This window comes from Fukomys damarensis, unplaced genomic scaffold (genome assembly GCF_012274545.1).
Source record: "Fukomys damarensis isolate Sample0158 unplaced genomic scaffold, DMR_v1.0_HiC HiC_scaffold_24, whole genome shotgun sequence".
Taxonomy (NCBI): Eukaryota; Metazoa; Chordata; class Mammalia; order Rodentia; family Bathyergidae; genus Fukomys; species Fukomys damarensis.
The window spans coordinates 11140182-11155227 of NW_022900936.1; the positions used below are offsets into that span (position 1 = coordinate 11140182).

At 41.3% G+C, this 15046-nt stretch overlaps 1 long non-coding RNA gene across 2 annotated transcripts in view; it reads right to left on the reverse strand.

The window, feature by feature from the left end:
* Window positions 1–313: 313 nt before the first annotated feature.
* Window positions 314–15046, reverse strand: part of LOC104851441 — a 19471-nt gene continuing 4738 nt past the window's right edge. Inside the window, exon 3 of one of the 2 annotated variants that reach the window (XR_777224.1) lies at window positions 314–423. This is a non-coding gene — a long non-coding RNA (uncharacterized LOC104851441). Of the gene's footprint in view, window positions 424–2701; window positions 2774–15046 lie in introns of those variants that run through there. The other variant, XR_777225.1, reaches the window with a different exon arrangement.

Consider the following 15046-nt stretch of genomic DNA (forward strand, 5'->3'; position numbering starts at 1 on the left):
AGAGCTGCTCTGGTTGAAGGCTTGAAAATCAGAAAGCCTGCAGATCCTTTTCTCCCAAGGACCATGCTAAACCCAGACGTGTGGCCAGTACTCAGTGGATATTTGTTGAATAGGTAAACAGATGCATTATTTCCTATAGGATTCACTGAGGACTTCATAAGGAACCCTGGAGATCCACAGAAGAGAATTTAAAACTCCCTTTAGTGACCAGATGGTCCCTGTAGGTTTCAGATGCAGTTGTCAAATTTGTATGTATAGAGCAAGAGAAAGAACAACGCCGGAGATTGTAAACATTCAGACTTTTATTCCGCCAGTTCCTGTATCTTTCCACTCACTGTTCCGTCTGAGATGTTAATGATTGCGATTAGCTTTGTGAAGCATTCTCCACCATGTCTTTCCATGATCCAGCCAACTGTCGAGGTGCTGATAAACAAAGAAGAGGACAAAGGCAGTTCACGTACTGGGAAATTCACGTACTGGGTAACTTGTCCTAAAGCAATCACTTGGCCCCTGTGTCTAGACTGTATGTTGGAGAAGATGCTAAGAAACTGACAAGCCCCGGAGAGCCGGCACAAACTTGTATTTTCAATGTACACAGACTTTCTCTCCTCACTAAGTCCTTCTCCTTCGCCCCTCTGCTCTTAAGTGTGATTGGCTGAACATAATAAGCTTCATGCTCATCCTATTCCAGTAGCAGGGCTCTCTTAGCAAAAGGCTTTTAAAAACTAATAATGGGGGCGAGGCAATACTGCTGACAAGATGGCAGCAACAACGACAAGAGAGAATGTCAAAAACCTTCCTCAATAAAGTTCCTGGTACTTTGCCTTACATGTAAAGTTTCTTTTAAATCCTGTTAAAATGTAGGGTTCAGTGTGCAAGAAAGAAAGAGAAAATCCCAGTGGCCACACAGAAGAGACAACTGAAGACGGTGCAGATGCCACAGGGAGTGACTGCTGGTCCACATCACCGAGAAACTTGGGCTCCGGTGTTCGCGTGAAGTTCGTTGCTGAGGTCTTGGGTGAGATAAAGAGGGAAGAACTGAACCTGGGGGTGGAGCCATCCTGTCCAATAAGGCAGTCAGCTCAGGCTACCCTAACAAAATACCACGGACCGGCTGGCTTGTGAGCAACAGAAATGACGTCTCACAGTCTGAGATCATAGGACCCGCATGGCCAGGTTCCGCTGAGTACCCTCTTCCAGGCTGCAGACAGCTGAATTCTCATTCCATACTCCCATGGCAGAAAGAGAGGGAGAAATGGGGAGCTCTCTGGGGTCCCTTTATAAGGCGGCTCTAATCCCCTGCATGAGGGCTACATTCCGTGACCTGATCATTCCCCAAAGGTCCCACCTCCAAGACCATTGCATTAGGGATTATATTTCAACAGAGAACCTTTGGGGAGACAAAAGCATTCAGTCCATAACCAGCAGACCAGAAAACATTCATCCGTCAGCACCATGAGAAATAGAGAAAAGAAGCTCAGACCATCTCCTTTTGAAAGTAAAGAACTATTTTCAGTAGCATTTCTTTAATTGTTCAATTGTTTTCTTAGCTTTGTCATGACTTGTGCTCTTGTTATGAAGTTCTAAGGCACTGAGAAAACTGTTCCTAACCCTGTTCTTTCCATGAGCTTTTCTTGTTTTTAGTGTGCAATTTGCTGACTGTAAAACTTGATTTTTTTTTTTTTTTTTTTAGTACCTATTTGGCTCAGGAAATTTTGCTTGGTGCTCTTGGAGAAAACCAGGAGACCAGAATGGGCCATATTACTATTACTTATTTATTCATTCACACATTCATTTTTGTTGGTGCTGCAGTGTTTGGGATCCAACTTAGTACAGAAAGGAATCACAGAAGAAACATCTAACATTTGAGAAGTGCCTATTATATGCCAGGCACTAGTGTAAGGGCCTCCCTTGAAATGATTACCCAGTTGTTAACAACAGAGAGAGGTTAAACTAACTTATCCAAGATCAGCCAGTAGGTGTTCAATCCAAATCCAAAGCAGAGCCCTGGCTTTCTGCTTCCTCCATCCCGCCATATTGCCTTAAATTAATCTAGGCAACATTAGACTCTTGGGGCAAATGAAGCAACTGAGAACTAGAAAGAAGAGTTTTGCTGGTGTCACTCCACCGGTTCCTGAGAAAGCTGGAATTAGATGGTCTCCTGACTCCTAGACCATCAGTGTTTTCTGCTATATGCGTAGCATAGAATTTCAATGCTTGACAATTGCCTCTTCCAGTTATGAAATGGATACAAAAAGATGAATGAAAGAGGAATAAGAGACAACATCTCACTGAGGACTGTATTTATCCAAGTCTATGACTCCGTGTATTTCTCCTTTTCCTTTCTGGGGGAAGCTAGAGCGACATTGACATAAATAGCTCTCCGTGTGCTTCCCATGCTGGAGGACACCGTGCAGAGCAATGGGCGTGTGCTCCATCAGCAACAGTATGCAAATTCGGATGTGAAGAAAACTCATTTGATTCTCCATCTGTCTCCCTGTTTAATTACTTAGCCATAAATTAGCACTTTTTACTCTCTATGTTCTGCAAATGTGATCGATTCACTGACTTTAATGTCAAATAAGTACTATTTTTATCTTTCAATTATTTAGCCTTTTAATTTATATTCACATTTTGAAATACAAATGAACTGTTGAAATCTGCCCCAATATAACATTGGGGAAATTTTTTTTCTATTTGTCTTCTCCTTAATGGTATTTCTTTGACTGAATCATTGATGAGATGCTTTTTGGAAACATGGCTTTTTTTCCCCCTAAAGGGCAAGAAAAAGAGAGTGATTTCAACATGTAAAGGATGTAATTAAGAAACATATCATGAACAGCATGATCTTAGAGCCTTAAAGACACAGCGCCTACAATCCTGCTCACTCTGCTTGCAGCCTGACAGGAAGTGCCCACTCTGCTTCCTCTACCCTACCCTAACCAGACTGAACCAACACGTGGCCAAGGTCTATCCAGCCCGCCCTTGCACATACTACTGGGGGGGGTTGTACTTTGAAACATTTCTCATTAGTACATATTTGCCATGTATGGAGCTCATATTCATCATAGGGAATCTGTACCTGAACATAATATATCTTAATTCTTCTTGTTTTTCTCCTCATTCCCCTACCCTCCTTCAACCCTCTTTCCCTTCCAATTCATGGAAGCTTTGTTTCCATTTTTTTTTCTTCCATTCTTTGCTTTGTAATCCCTTTTCCCTTCCTTCCTCCCCTCTTCCCCCTCCCTTGTTCCCCTTCCCATTTGAACATGTTCTTCCTACTTTCCCAATATCTATGCTCCATTTTGCTCCTTGTTTATCCTTAGGATTTCTCACACAAGAGAAACAGTGTTATATTTAAACTTGCATGTCTTATTTCTTTCACTTAAAATTATGGTCTCAACTTGCATCCATTTACCTGCAAATGACTCAAATCTATCCTTTTTTATGGCAGAGTAGTACTTCATCGTGTACAAATATATTTTCTTTATACATTTGTTGATAGCATATGAGGTATGCCCAAGATTTAGCTCTTATCTTATAAATGGTGCTGCTATAAAGGTGGTTATACAAGTTTCACTGTGATATGAAGCTTTTAACTTTTTCAGGAAGACGCCTAGAAGGGGAATGCCTGGGACAAAGGAAATCTCTAGTTTTATTTTTTTGAAGACTCTCCAAACTGATTTCCACAGTAGTTGTACCAGTTTACATTTCCATCCACAATGGGGAAGGGTTCCTTTTTCCCCCACAGCCCTGCCAGCATTTGTTATTGGTTGATTTCTTGATGATGAAACATTCTTTCTGGAGTGAGATAGAATCTCCGTGTTGTTTTAATTTGCATTTCTCAAATGATCAGTGATATTGAACATTTTTTGCTATATTTATTTGCTGTTTGCACTTTTTCATTTGAGAAATGTCTATTCATTTCAGATCCCATTTTGGAATTAGGTCTTTGAATTGAGGATGGGAGGTCTATTGCTGGGTTTTTTGTTTTGTTTTGTTTTTAGTTCTTTATATATCTAGATATCAGTCCTTTGTTTGAGGAGTAGTTGATAAAATTTTTTCCCATTCTGTGGGTTGTCTCTTCACTCTATTGTTTTATTTTGCTGTGCAAATGCTTTTTTAATTTGATGTGATCCCAGTTGTTGACTCTTTGTAATATTTCCTGTCTGATCAGAGTTTTGTTCATAAAGTTTTTGCCTACACCTATGTCTTCAAGAGTTTTACTTATTCTGTCTTCCAGTAGATTAAGTGTTTCTGTTTTTATATCTTGATCCATTTTGATTTTAGTTTAGCCTTGCACATATTCTTGCAGAAAGCAAATTTACAGCCTGTATGCTGGTAAAATCATCCCATTTTTGTTGAATACTCAACCACTCTCCAAGCCCAATAGATAAATAGAGAAGACAACTTCAGACATCCTTAGAATACCAGGAATGAGAATAGGCCCATGAGAGGCAGAAAGTGTTTAAGGAAACATAATAAAGAACTACATAAGTGTATCTCCCTATAGGACTACACTGATACTCTGATTCTCTATTCCTTGCCTAATAATCCCAATTTTATTTAGGATGACGATATGCCCAGCTCCAGGCAATAGATCAAGAGGAATTGAACCCAACCATGACAGTCCTGTTCCACAAAGTCTCAAATATTTCTCTACTACAGGTAGCCATGGAACACAGTTCTAACTAACAACATGTAACAGGGAGTCTTTTGGGGGACTGCAGGAAAGCTTCTGTGTTCTTGTAAGCTCTAGGATATCCCTCCATCTTTGCCTGTTATGAATGTAGATGTGGTATTTGGAGTGTTAAAACCATCTTCAGATCATGAGTGAAATTTAAGAAAAACTGTAAGGATGCCATCTTAAAATCTCTTTGAGTTTCTGAATTAATGCCAGAAGCCACCTAACTTTGAACTTGTAATTATGTGAGAAAAATAAATCTGTTACATGCAACCAAATGCATCCCGTGTGTGTGTGTGTGTGTGTGTGTGTGTGTGTGTGTGTGTGTACTAAAATATATCCACAAAAGTGGGAGAGTTACTGGAAAGCTAAGAGTTTGTTCAATGTTTTCTTTCCAATTGAGCCTCAAAACACCCTGCTGGGGGCCAGGAATTTAGCTCAGTGGTTCCGCTGCCTGCCTTGTAAGCACAAGGACCCGAGTTTGATCCCCAGTACCAAGAACAAAAACAACAACAACAACAACAAAAAACACCCTGCTGGTCCAACTGCAACTCTTCAATTGGGTTCTGATTCATTAGCCCACTAAGACAGTGGATCTTAAATTGTGGTCTCTGGGCTGAGACAACAAGACAGAGATGCACTGCTATTTCAAGTGTTGTACTCAGCCAGTTCTCAGAGAAAGAACAGACACTGGGTGTCCTGAATGGTTTCATCGCTCCAAACTTCACACGGACACAGAGTAGAGCAGTGGCTCAGGAAGCACAGTTGGTGCCTCTAGATGAGGTGAGAAGCCCTCCTGAGAGTCGTAGTGGTCCAGAAACAAAAACAAGAGCTGGGCCCAAAGCAATTCACAAATTCAATTCAGTCCCTATCAAAATTCCAACATTGTTTTTTGCAAAAATGGAAAGAATAAAACACAGTCCTTATGTTTATATGGAATTTTAATGAGTTTCTGAATAACCAAAACAATATTGAAAGTTAGAAGATAAATGTTTCTCAATTTGCTTACTACAAAAGAGAAGTGATCGAAACAGTGTGGCACTGGATGGATGCACAGATCAGTGGAGTTGATAATGTACTACACGCCACAAAGCATGAGAAACTAGCGAGATTTATAGCGAAGTGGAAGCACACTGAGGCCATACTCTTAAGCGAAATTAATAAGTTACCCATGTATAAATACCGAATAATTTCTGTGGTGTGAAAAAGTAAAAGTGTAAATAAGGACTAAAATGTATAATTGATATTGAGTAATAGGAAGAAAAGTCTAAAAGAAAAGAGGAAGTGGGAGGGGTAGGGGAAAGGGAAAAAGGGAAAAGAAAAAATTTGTGAAAAGGAAAAACATGGAAACAATGTCTCTGTAAACAGGGCAGGGTGAAGGGGCTGAGGGGAGGGCTGGGGAATGGGGAAAAATAAGAACCTGATGAGTCATGTATAGGTACAAGATCCCAGTGATGAATGTAACTGTGTTGTATACCTAATATGTACCAGTAAATTTAATAAAGATTAAAAAAAAGTAAATCCGTGTTTATGTGGCTGATTTTTTTGCAAGAGGGTCACAATTGTTCAATGGGAAATAAAACACAGTCTCTTTCACAGATATTTCTAGGTCAACTAGATTTTCATATGCAAAGTAATGTAACTGAAACTTACAAAAGTTACCTTAAGTGAAATAAGCCAGACATAGAAGGACAGATTTCAGTTACTTGAAATACCCGTAATTCACAGAGACAGACAGTAGAGTAGAAAGTACCAAGGCAAAGAAGTAGAGGAATAAGGGAAGTTATCAATTAATGGGTACAAAACTTCTGTTGGGATAATGAAAACATTTTAGATCCAAATGGTGATAGCACTTGCCCAACACTGTTATGATGCTTAATGCACTTGAAAATGGTTACAATGGAAAATGTACATGCTATCACAATAAAAAAAAAATAAAGAGCAAGTGTCAGGGTCCATAGTCCTAGTAAAGGGCGTTACATTTGTCCTTTTCGGGTGTGGACTCTTCTTCTTTCCTCCTCTTATCTCCATTAGAATCCAGGGATTCCTGAACAAGAGCCTAGAACTCCATGCTCTAAGACCAAGAATTGGGTGTGTTAAGGTTGCTTACACAGAGGAAGTCGTTGTTGCACATTTTTCTTTCAATCAGTGACCAAACTGCTTACACCTGGGGTGTTTTTCCTATACTTCTCCCTCCCACACACACATCCACAGATGAAAGCCTGAAAAGCACAAAAAAACACCCTATTTTGACCCCAAGCATAGAGTCTTGCTTTCTTCCATAATTTTTCTTCACTTACATGAATAAATGACCCAAGTGTCTGCCCTCCATGTAACACCCAGGCCTGTCCTTCCCCACCTGAAAGGGTCAGCTGGCTTTATAATATGGTACCCTACCCAACTCAGCCCATCCAAGTGACAGGGAAATTATTAGAACTTTAAATGTGATGTCCTCTCTCTTCTATCTTTTTTTGGGGGGGTGGGATACTGGGGATCAAACTCAGGACCTTGCACTTGTGAGGTAGGCTGCAGAACCACTGAGCTAAAATCTCTAGTCCCTCGCCCTTTTGTCTTAACTCTCTATTTTTCCATGTTTTCTAATGTCAGTAACATCTCGTTATAATAGCATGAGAAGAACAGGAAAAGAAAGCAAGGCTCTCAGATTCTAAGCTCAAGTCAAAGGATGATGACCCTTTTCTTGGCTTTATTTGGTCTGTAGCTCTTCTGTGAGAAAAAAGACCATGGTTTAATAAAGCAATCAATCAACCAATACCATCCTTCACACTTAACAGCGAGGACACACTCTGAGAAAGTGTTGTTAGGCAGTTCTGTCTTCATGGGAATGCTATGGAGTGTGCTTACATAAGCCAGGATCGTATGGGTCAGTCGCTCATGTGGCCTGTTGATGCAATCAAGAGTTGTAGTAAACACAAGACATCTGAGGTGATGGCATAAATAGCATTCTGCTTCACAGCAAACTTTTAAAAATAAATGAATGGCTACTTTACAATAACGATAAGTACAGCACAGTATATGTGGGCAGTTGTTGGCTAAAGTGTCACGATGTTGTGCATGACTATAAATAAATTCCGTAAAATAAAATTGGGTGTTCATGCTCTAAACTTTTCTTTCCTGATAGATGTGTCAGAAGAAAGAAGGCAGGGAGCTACTGCTCTAGCAGTGTGACGGACAGAGAGGACTCACTACTTCCTTTGCCCTTTAGAGCTGGGGCTTGCTGCCTTTGGCCTCTGCTGACTCCTGCCTCTTAACCAAGGCTCTCAGTTACCCTTGTGGCCTCTCAGTAAACCCAAACTGCAGCCCTGCTAGTCCAAGACCAGTTTGTGCATCAAACTCACTGAGGTCTCAGTGGTGACAATGGGCATTATAATCCATAATGGTAAGCAATTCAAGCTCACATAGCCAATATCACTGTTCTCAAAAAGCTCCTTATTTACCTCTGCACCCTCCCCCCACAGTGGGAATATTGCCTCATCCATCTTCTCCTCAGAACCTGGCCTTCTACCAAGTTGCTAGGCACCTCCTCTCTTGTGAGAGAAGCCTCTTCCACCTTCTAGAAGCTTCCAGCAATTTCTAGATTCCTATTGCTTGATTATGCATAATGACAGAGTACCATCCTTGCTCACATCTCTTCTTCCAGCTAACCACAGAGGTCTTGTCTTTGACAACCAACATTTGCCTACTGTTGTTTCCATAAAACAGAACAGCAGGGTTTTTTTTTTTCCTTAAGTGGATTCTGTATTCTTTCAAAACAGTGATTTCTAAAGTGTGGTCTGACGGCCTGAATTACATATTTATTTAAAACAAAGATCCCTGGGTCTGGGCCCAGGGCTACTGGATCCAATCCCAGGTTGGGGATAGCTTAGGAAACTGGTACATACTGAGATCTGAAAACCATTGGCCTGGCTGGTAGCTGATTCAACTTGAAGACACCTATTTTTCTTCCTGTTAGAGTTTATTTCGTATTAAAAGCATCAGGCCAAATGTATCCTTTGCCCTGTTTTCCTCCTCCCTTCTATTGGTGTTCTGCCTACTTTTCCAAACCACATCTTTGACCAATGTTTAAATGCAACATCCCAGAAGGAGAAACCCCATAGGTGTGGAGTTTGGTGAACTGATGGTCCCTCTGCAAAGATTAGAAAAAGAACACTCTTCCAGGGACACAGCCCACACCAAGAGACACATTCGGTGGGAACCCTTGTCAATAAATAGCTCACACACCCCACTTTGGAGATAAACCAAATCAAGATGATAATCATCCTAGCTCCTCTCTCAGATTTGCACTGCCTGGAGGAAAATGGTTGGGAGTTAGTACCTACATTTCTTCCTAGGACCAGACAGCCACCAGCCCAAGTGTCTGCATTTAAGATGCCTCAAAGACACTGTCTTGATCACTGTGAAAGAAAAAAGTTTTCCAACACTTGTGAGACATGGTGAGGAAGAGTTTAGGACTTTTGCACTGATGTCAAGTCTCTTGCATAGGGGAGAGAGATGGAGCTGGGCCCCCGGGACAACAAAGACTGCTGGGAACTTAGGTGGGAGGGAGTCAGTAGGTGGGGATCTGTGTACTAAGAGGAGTCACTAAGATAACTGAACTTGTAAAACCCACGAAACAGCAGGCCAGGGTCATCAGATATGGGAGGGGGGGGTCCTGTCTAAACTAACTTAGATATGGGGAGGTCTTGTCTAAACTAATTTAGCACAGGATACTCGCTGCAGCTGAGTTAGAGAGGCTAGGCAAGAACAACAGCAGAGGTCAAAGCCTCAGGGGACCCTAGCTAAAGTTTGATGAAGGAGAGAAACTTTACCATTGCTCACTGATGTCCTGCCCTAGCTTGTCTTATTGAATGCTCAACAGGATCACCTGGATGTGAAACACAGCAGTTCCCTCAAGGGCCTCTGAGGTAGGTGAGATGGGTTCCTCATCCCCACCCCACACTAAATAGAAGACATCTTCCCACGTCCTTATATCCAGTTCTAATAGTTTGGTTATCACTGTTCTTATTAGTCCATTAGCTGTCACTGGCTGTATCAGCAGCACTCTTGCCTTTGCTGTTTCCGGTCTGCTGTGAGGTAAGGAGCCCAAATGATAAATGTGCTTAAAATATGCCACATCAGAATAGAAGCACAGGATGCTGGAATTCTGGTTGATAGTTCTGGAAGAACCTTGGTCAAATTCCCCTTTATGAGCTTCAGGTTAGCCATCCATGATGATGCAGGGCTGTGATTCCAGAACACAAGGAAGCTGAGGCAGGAGGAACACAAGTCTGTGTCCTACTTGAGACCTTATCTCAAAAAATAATAAGGGGAGGGAGGTGGCTCAGTAGCAGAGTACCTGTGGGCTCAATCCCACAGTACTGCAAAAAAAGAAAGAAAGAAGAAAATCTGGCTCCACTTTTCCTCACCATTTGTGATTTTTTTTTCTCCCTTTTTCTGGAATAAAAGTCAAATTCATGTTGTTAAGTGTTGTATTCAAGGACTAAGAGATGCATGGACCAGGTCCAGAGACATAGATTTCATTGCACAGAAGAAATCTAGCACATGGATGCTTGCAAAGCTCTTCAAGAAATCTACAGGGAAGATGGAAAAGAGATGGGCTCATTAAGCCCGCCCTGTTGGGTCATGGAGCTGGGATTGGATGCTTCTGCCCTCGGCCATGAAAGTACCAGTGCTTCTTCATCTGAGCAGATGCAAGATGGAGACTCTTCCAGGAGTTGGAAGGACCCTGTTTTATTCAGATGCATGAAAATGTAAAGGATCTCACCAGCAGAGCAGGAATCTCTGTGACTGTACCTAAAAGACTGCTCTAATTTTTGAACAGAAAATAAAGGGAAAGCAAAATAACTTTCTAAGGAATCCAGCTCTGTAGGGGCCCTCGACAATCACCCCAGCACTAGGAATTTAGTCTAACTAAAGGGGAAATCCACTCCTGACTCTGACCAACAAATGCAATACATTTCAAAATGTTTTAAAGTTAATATAATACTTCTTTGTAAGCCATTAGGACCTATAATAAGAATAAAGAGTCTGAGGGAGGGGCAGAGGAGCTTTTCTGTGAATAAGGAAGGTTAACTCCAGGGCATGGATTTTATGACATTGAATCTTACTGACTGATAAACTCCCTTCCTTTCTTCTAGTCTCCTGGGTGAATTCCAAATGGCTGAGGTCACTGGGTAATAAGTTGCTCCCTTCAAGAAAATCAATATGAATAAGTTCCACTTACATATTGTTGGATTGTTGCTTTGTTCTAACACACTTTTTTGCCCTGGTGAAACAGAAACATTGAATTTCACAAATGAGATATAAGATTTCCCTCTGCCAAGCTAAAGTTTCCTCTTTCTACTGAGGGGAGACGGGGAGCCCTTTGGTGCTCTAGCAGCAAGGGTCCCCTTCTTGTCTCCACTGTCCTCATCTGGAAGAGTACAGGGGGCCTCCATGGTCTCTCCCTAAAGATGGAAACACTGAAGGCTCATTCTAGCCAGTGTTTCCCCATCACCTTAAGCTACAGATCTCTAAAAACTTGTGTCTATAATCAAAATTAAAATTCTACCAAATAATACTTATCCCTTGTATTATTTTTCTAGTGCTACCACAAGAAAGTACCACAGACTTGGTGGATTAAGCAACAGAAATTTATTGCCTCATGATTCTGGAAACAAAAAAAATCTAAGATCAAAGTGTCAGCAGACTTGATTTTTTTTCCCAAGGCTTCACAGAGAGCTGTCTCATCTCTGTGTTGTGACACGGTCTATCCTTTGAGAGTACAGTGGACCCTCAACTTACAAACTCAATTTGTTCATGAGGGCTGGTTGTAACTCAAGTTGGTCAACTGAATGCTCAGGCTCCTCTACACAGCCTTCTAAGCCTCTCTTCTGTACGCAGGCAGATCTCAGTGTCCTTAGGGAGACACTGGCCCAGGATTTCTCAGCCCCACACAGGAAAGGATGTTGTAATATTCCTTCTAGAACTCCTCAAGGGTTAAATCTGTTATCTGAGACCATCTGGAAGCATAAGCAACCAGCATTCAAGTGGTAACTCAAGACTTTGGTCATAAATTAAAACTAAAATTCCAGGCTGTTCATAACTCAAGGGTCCACCGTACCTGTGTCCAAATCTCCTTTTCTTATGAATACATCAGTTGTATTGGACTAGGGCCCACATCAATAACCTCATTTGACCTTAATTACTCCTTTAAAAACCTTTCCTCCACACAAGATCATATTCTGAGCTACTGGAAATTAGGACTTCAACATATGAACTTGGGGATGGGGACACAATTCTACCTGTGAAACTGCTCGTGTGCATATCCGATGAGTCTGGTGTTGTCTAGTTTATTCTGTTCTTAAATTTTTTTATTTAATTAGTATCTGCAGCACAAAATTATCACTTTCATCACGAGGAACTGATGGACATAAACACATCGACATTCTTTTTACAACACTTTCACTCCCCCCTCTCTCATCTCTTGGTCCCTTTCCCTTTTGCAAAAGATCTATCTCCCCGTTTCTTATACGAGTTTATTCCAGTTCTTTAAAATACATACTTAGATGTGTTCATTTGATTTCAAAACCCAGAAGATGGGTTGCAACCTGTTAGCTTTCCTTTGGTGTGATAATCAACTTACAGGGGAAAAGAATTAAGCTGGCTCACAGTTTCAGTGGTTTCAGTCCCAGGGTTTCTGAGCCCTACCACTTTGGGCCTCAAAGGACACAGGACATCCTGGCAGCAGCACATAGCAGGGGAGGCCCGCTCACCTCCTGGCATCCAGGAAGCAAAGAGCGAGACAGATAGGAGGAGCTGGGACCCCTCTGTCCCCTTCAAAGTCACACCCCTCGATAACCCAATTTCCTCCCAATGGATCCCATTACTGAAAGGCTCCACCCACGACAGCTCCATTCCAGAGATTTTTAACACATGGGCTTCTGTAGAGCATTTACAGTCCAAACTACATCACAGCCCCGTGGTTTGAAAAACACAATTGGGCACCTTGACTTCATTCTCTGGCCTGCTGATAGTAAATACAATGCTGATAAGGGGTCAGAAAACACAGCTGTCTCATTCTAATCCTGGTCCTTGCCTGTCCTCGTCGAGTCTGGGTGAGGTATGAGGAGGAAAAAGTTTGGAGACACCTCCCGCTCAGACAGAAGTCACTGCCATCATTTGCTTTGCTCCTGTTCCCTGCAGAGGCCGTTGGTGCAGCTGCCTCTCCTGGAAGCCCCCAGCTGACAGCTAGGATCAGAGGGGAATTTGCCTGCCTTCCTTCCTTCCTAAGTTCAAACCTTAGCACTAAATGGTCACCATGCTATGACCTGTGATCTTTCCAGAAACAGACAAATCATTGCCAGAACCGGGCAGTTATCTCCTCAAAGGAAATTAATTTCCCATTCACACACATTCCATCATAAATCAGAAACTTTGTTCCTGCAAGTTGACTTCATAGTCGGCCCTCCTCCCCATGCCTTGGAGAACTGTGTCTCGTGTTATATAAAGGCGTCCCTATAATTAGTGTTTCTAATTGGAATTATTTTTTAAAGGATCATTAACATCCTTACCTTTTTTTTCAGTTCAATTCCCAGTGAATTAATTCTGAGCAAATTTCTCTTGTGCATAATTAGATACATGTTTTTCTTTTGAAAAAAAAAAGTCTTTAAAGTATTTTTTAAGAAACCAAGCTGGTTATTAGGTATAAATTTAAATTCTTGCCACCTACATCTCAATATTCAGTGAAGTGTCTGGAGTTGCTGACATCAAATTAACCACTCTCTCAGAAAGAAAAGTGCTGTATACAAAGTTCAGGGTGTGCTATATGGCCTGGGAGAAATTATGTAGACAGAAGAGGAAAGAATAGATCTGAGAATTAAAAAGTTCTGGGTTAAAATAGAAAGGGAAACTTGAGGCAATATATCAGGGGGAAAAAGCCAGGCACCCAAACAACCTAAACAGAATCTCTTCTCTGGGAGAGACAGAAACATGGGCCTCATTTCCTTGAGCACCTGGGACCACAGAAACATTCATCAAAACCCAGATTGTGCTATGTCCCACTTTCTGACTAAAAAATACGAGGTGACAGGAACAGTGAGGAAGAAGTAACAGCACTGTCATTTTTCAGAGAAAGCATGGCTGGCTGAGATGAGGAACACTTTTCCACCCTTTTCAGCTGGATGTACCTGACTTCCTCTGCATTTCCTCTCTTCATCTTCTAACTGCCATGACTACAGACACGTATGCATTACTCCTTCCCTACCTTCTTTGATATATACACCTTATACCCTTATACCTCACCCCAGTGTATCATCCCACAATCCCATTGCCAAAGTTCACTTTTTGCCTTCTTGAACAGTGCTGGCTTTTAGAAGAATCTTCACCCATTTCTCAACACCAGCACTAAGTCCCCAACGCCCGCCTCTATCCTATGATGTAGGTGGACTCTAAAGCACAGAGGGCTCTTGATCTTTTCAAGGGTTCAATATTTTATACTTTCCACATTGCTATTCTCTGCCTTATGAGATTTTATAATCTACAATAGACTTTATGTATCGATCAGTCTTGCTTGGTAACAAGCAATCTCAACGTCTCAGCCTCTCCGAACAGCAAATCTTTATTTCTTGTTCTTCTTACAGAATGGCTACAGGTCAGCTGTGGCTTTGCTCCATTGTTTGTCTGTTGTAAAAAGTTGTTTTCTGAGTAAAAATGTTTTATAAAAGTTGGTTGATTTTGTAAAAGTTACAGTCATATGGCTAGTACCATTTTGGCTAGCTTCTGTGAGATAATTATTTAGAGATTTACCCATTTGTTGCATGCCTCAACTCAATAGTCTTTTCCTTCTATTGAACAGTAATATTCCACTGAGCAACAGTGCCCATCATCTATTTATCCATTCATCTGTTCATGGACAATTCCACTTTTACAGTTTGAGCTTTCACAAATACATATGATATGATATTCATTCATTCTTTGTATGGACATATACTTTCATTTCTTTTGGGTAAATGCATAAGGATAGAATGGGCAGCCAGGTGTGGTGGTGCACACCTGTAATCCCAGCACTCAGGAGGCTGAGACAGGAGGATCGCTGTGAGGTCCAGACCAGCCTGGGCTACATAGTGAGTTCCAGGTCAGTCTCAACTACATAATGAGACCCTGTCTTAAAAAACCAAAAAACCAAAACAAAAAACAAAAGAGACTGGTGAAATTAATTTTAATGATATATTTTATGTAACCCAATATTTAAAAATATTATTTCAATATATATTTTGTGCAAACAATGACTAATACCTTTGAAGTTCAGTGTAGACCAGCCGCTTTTGAAGTGCACAGTGGCATATGTGGTTAAGAGTACCTATA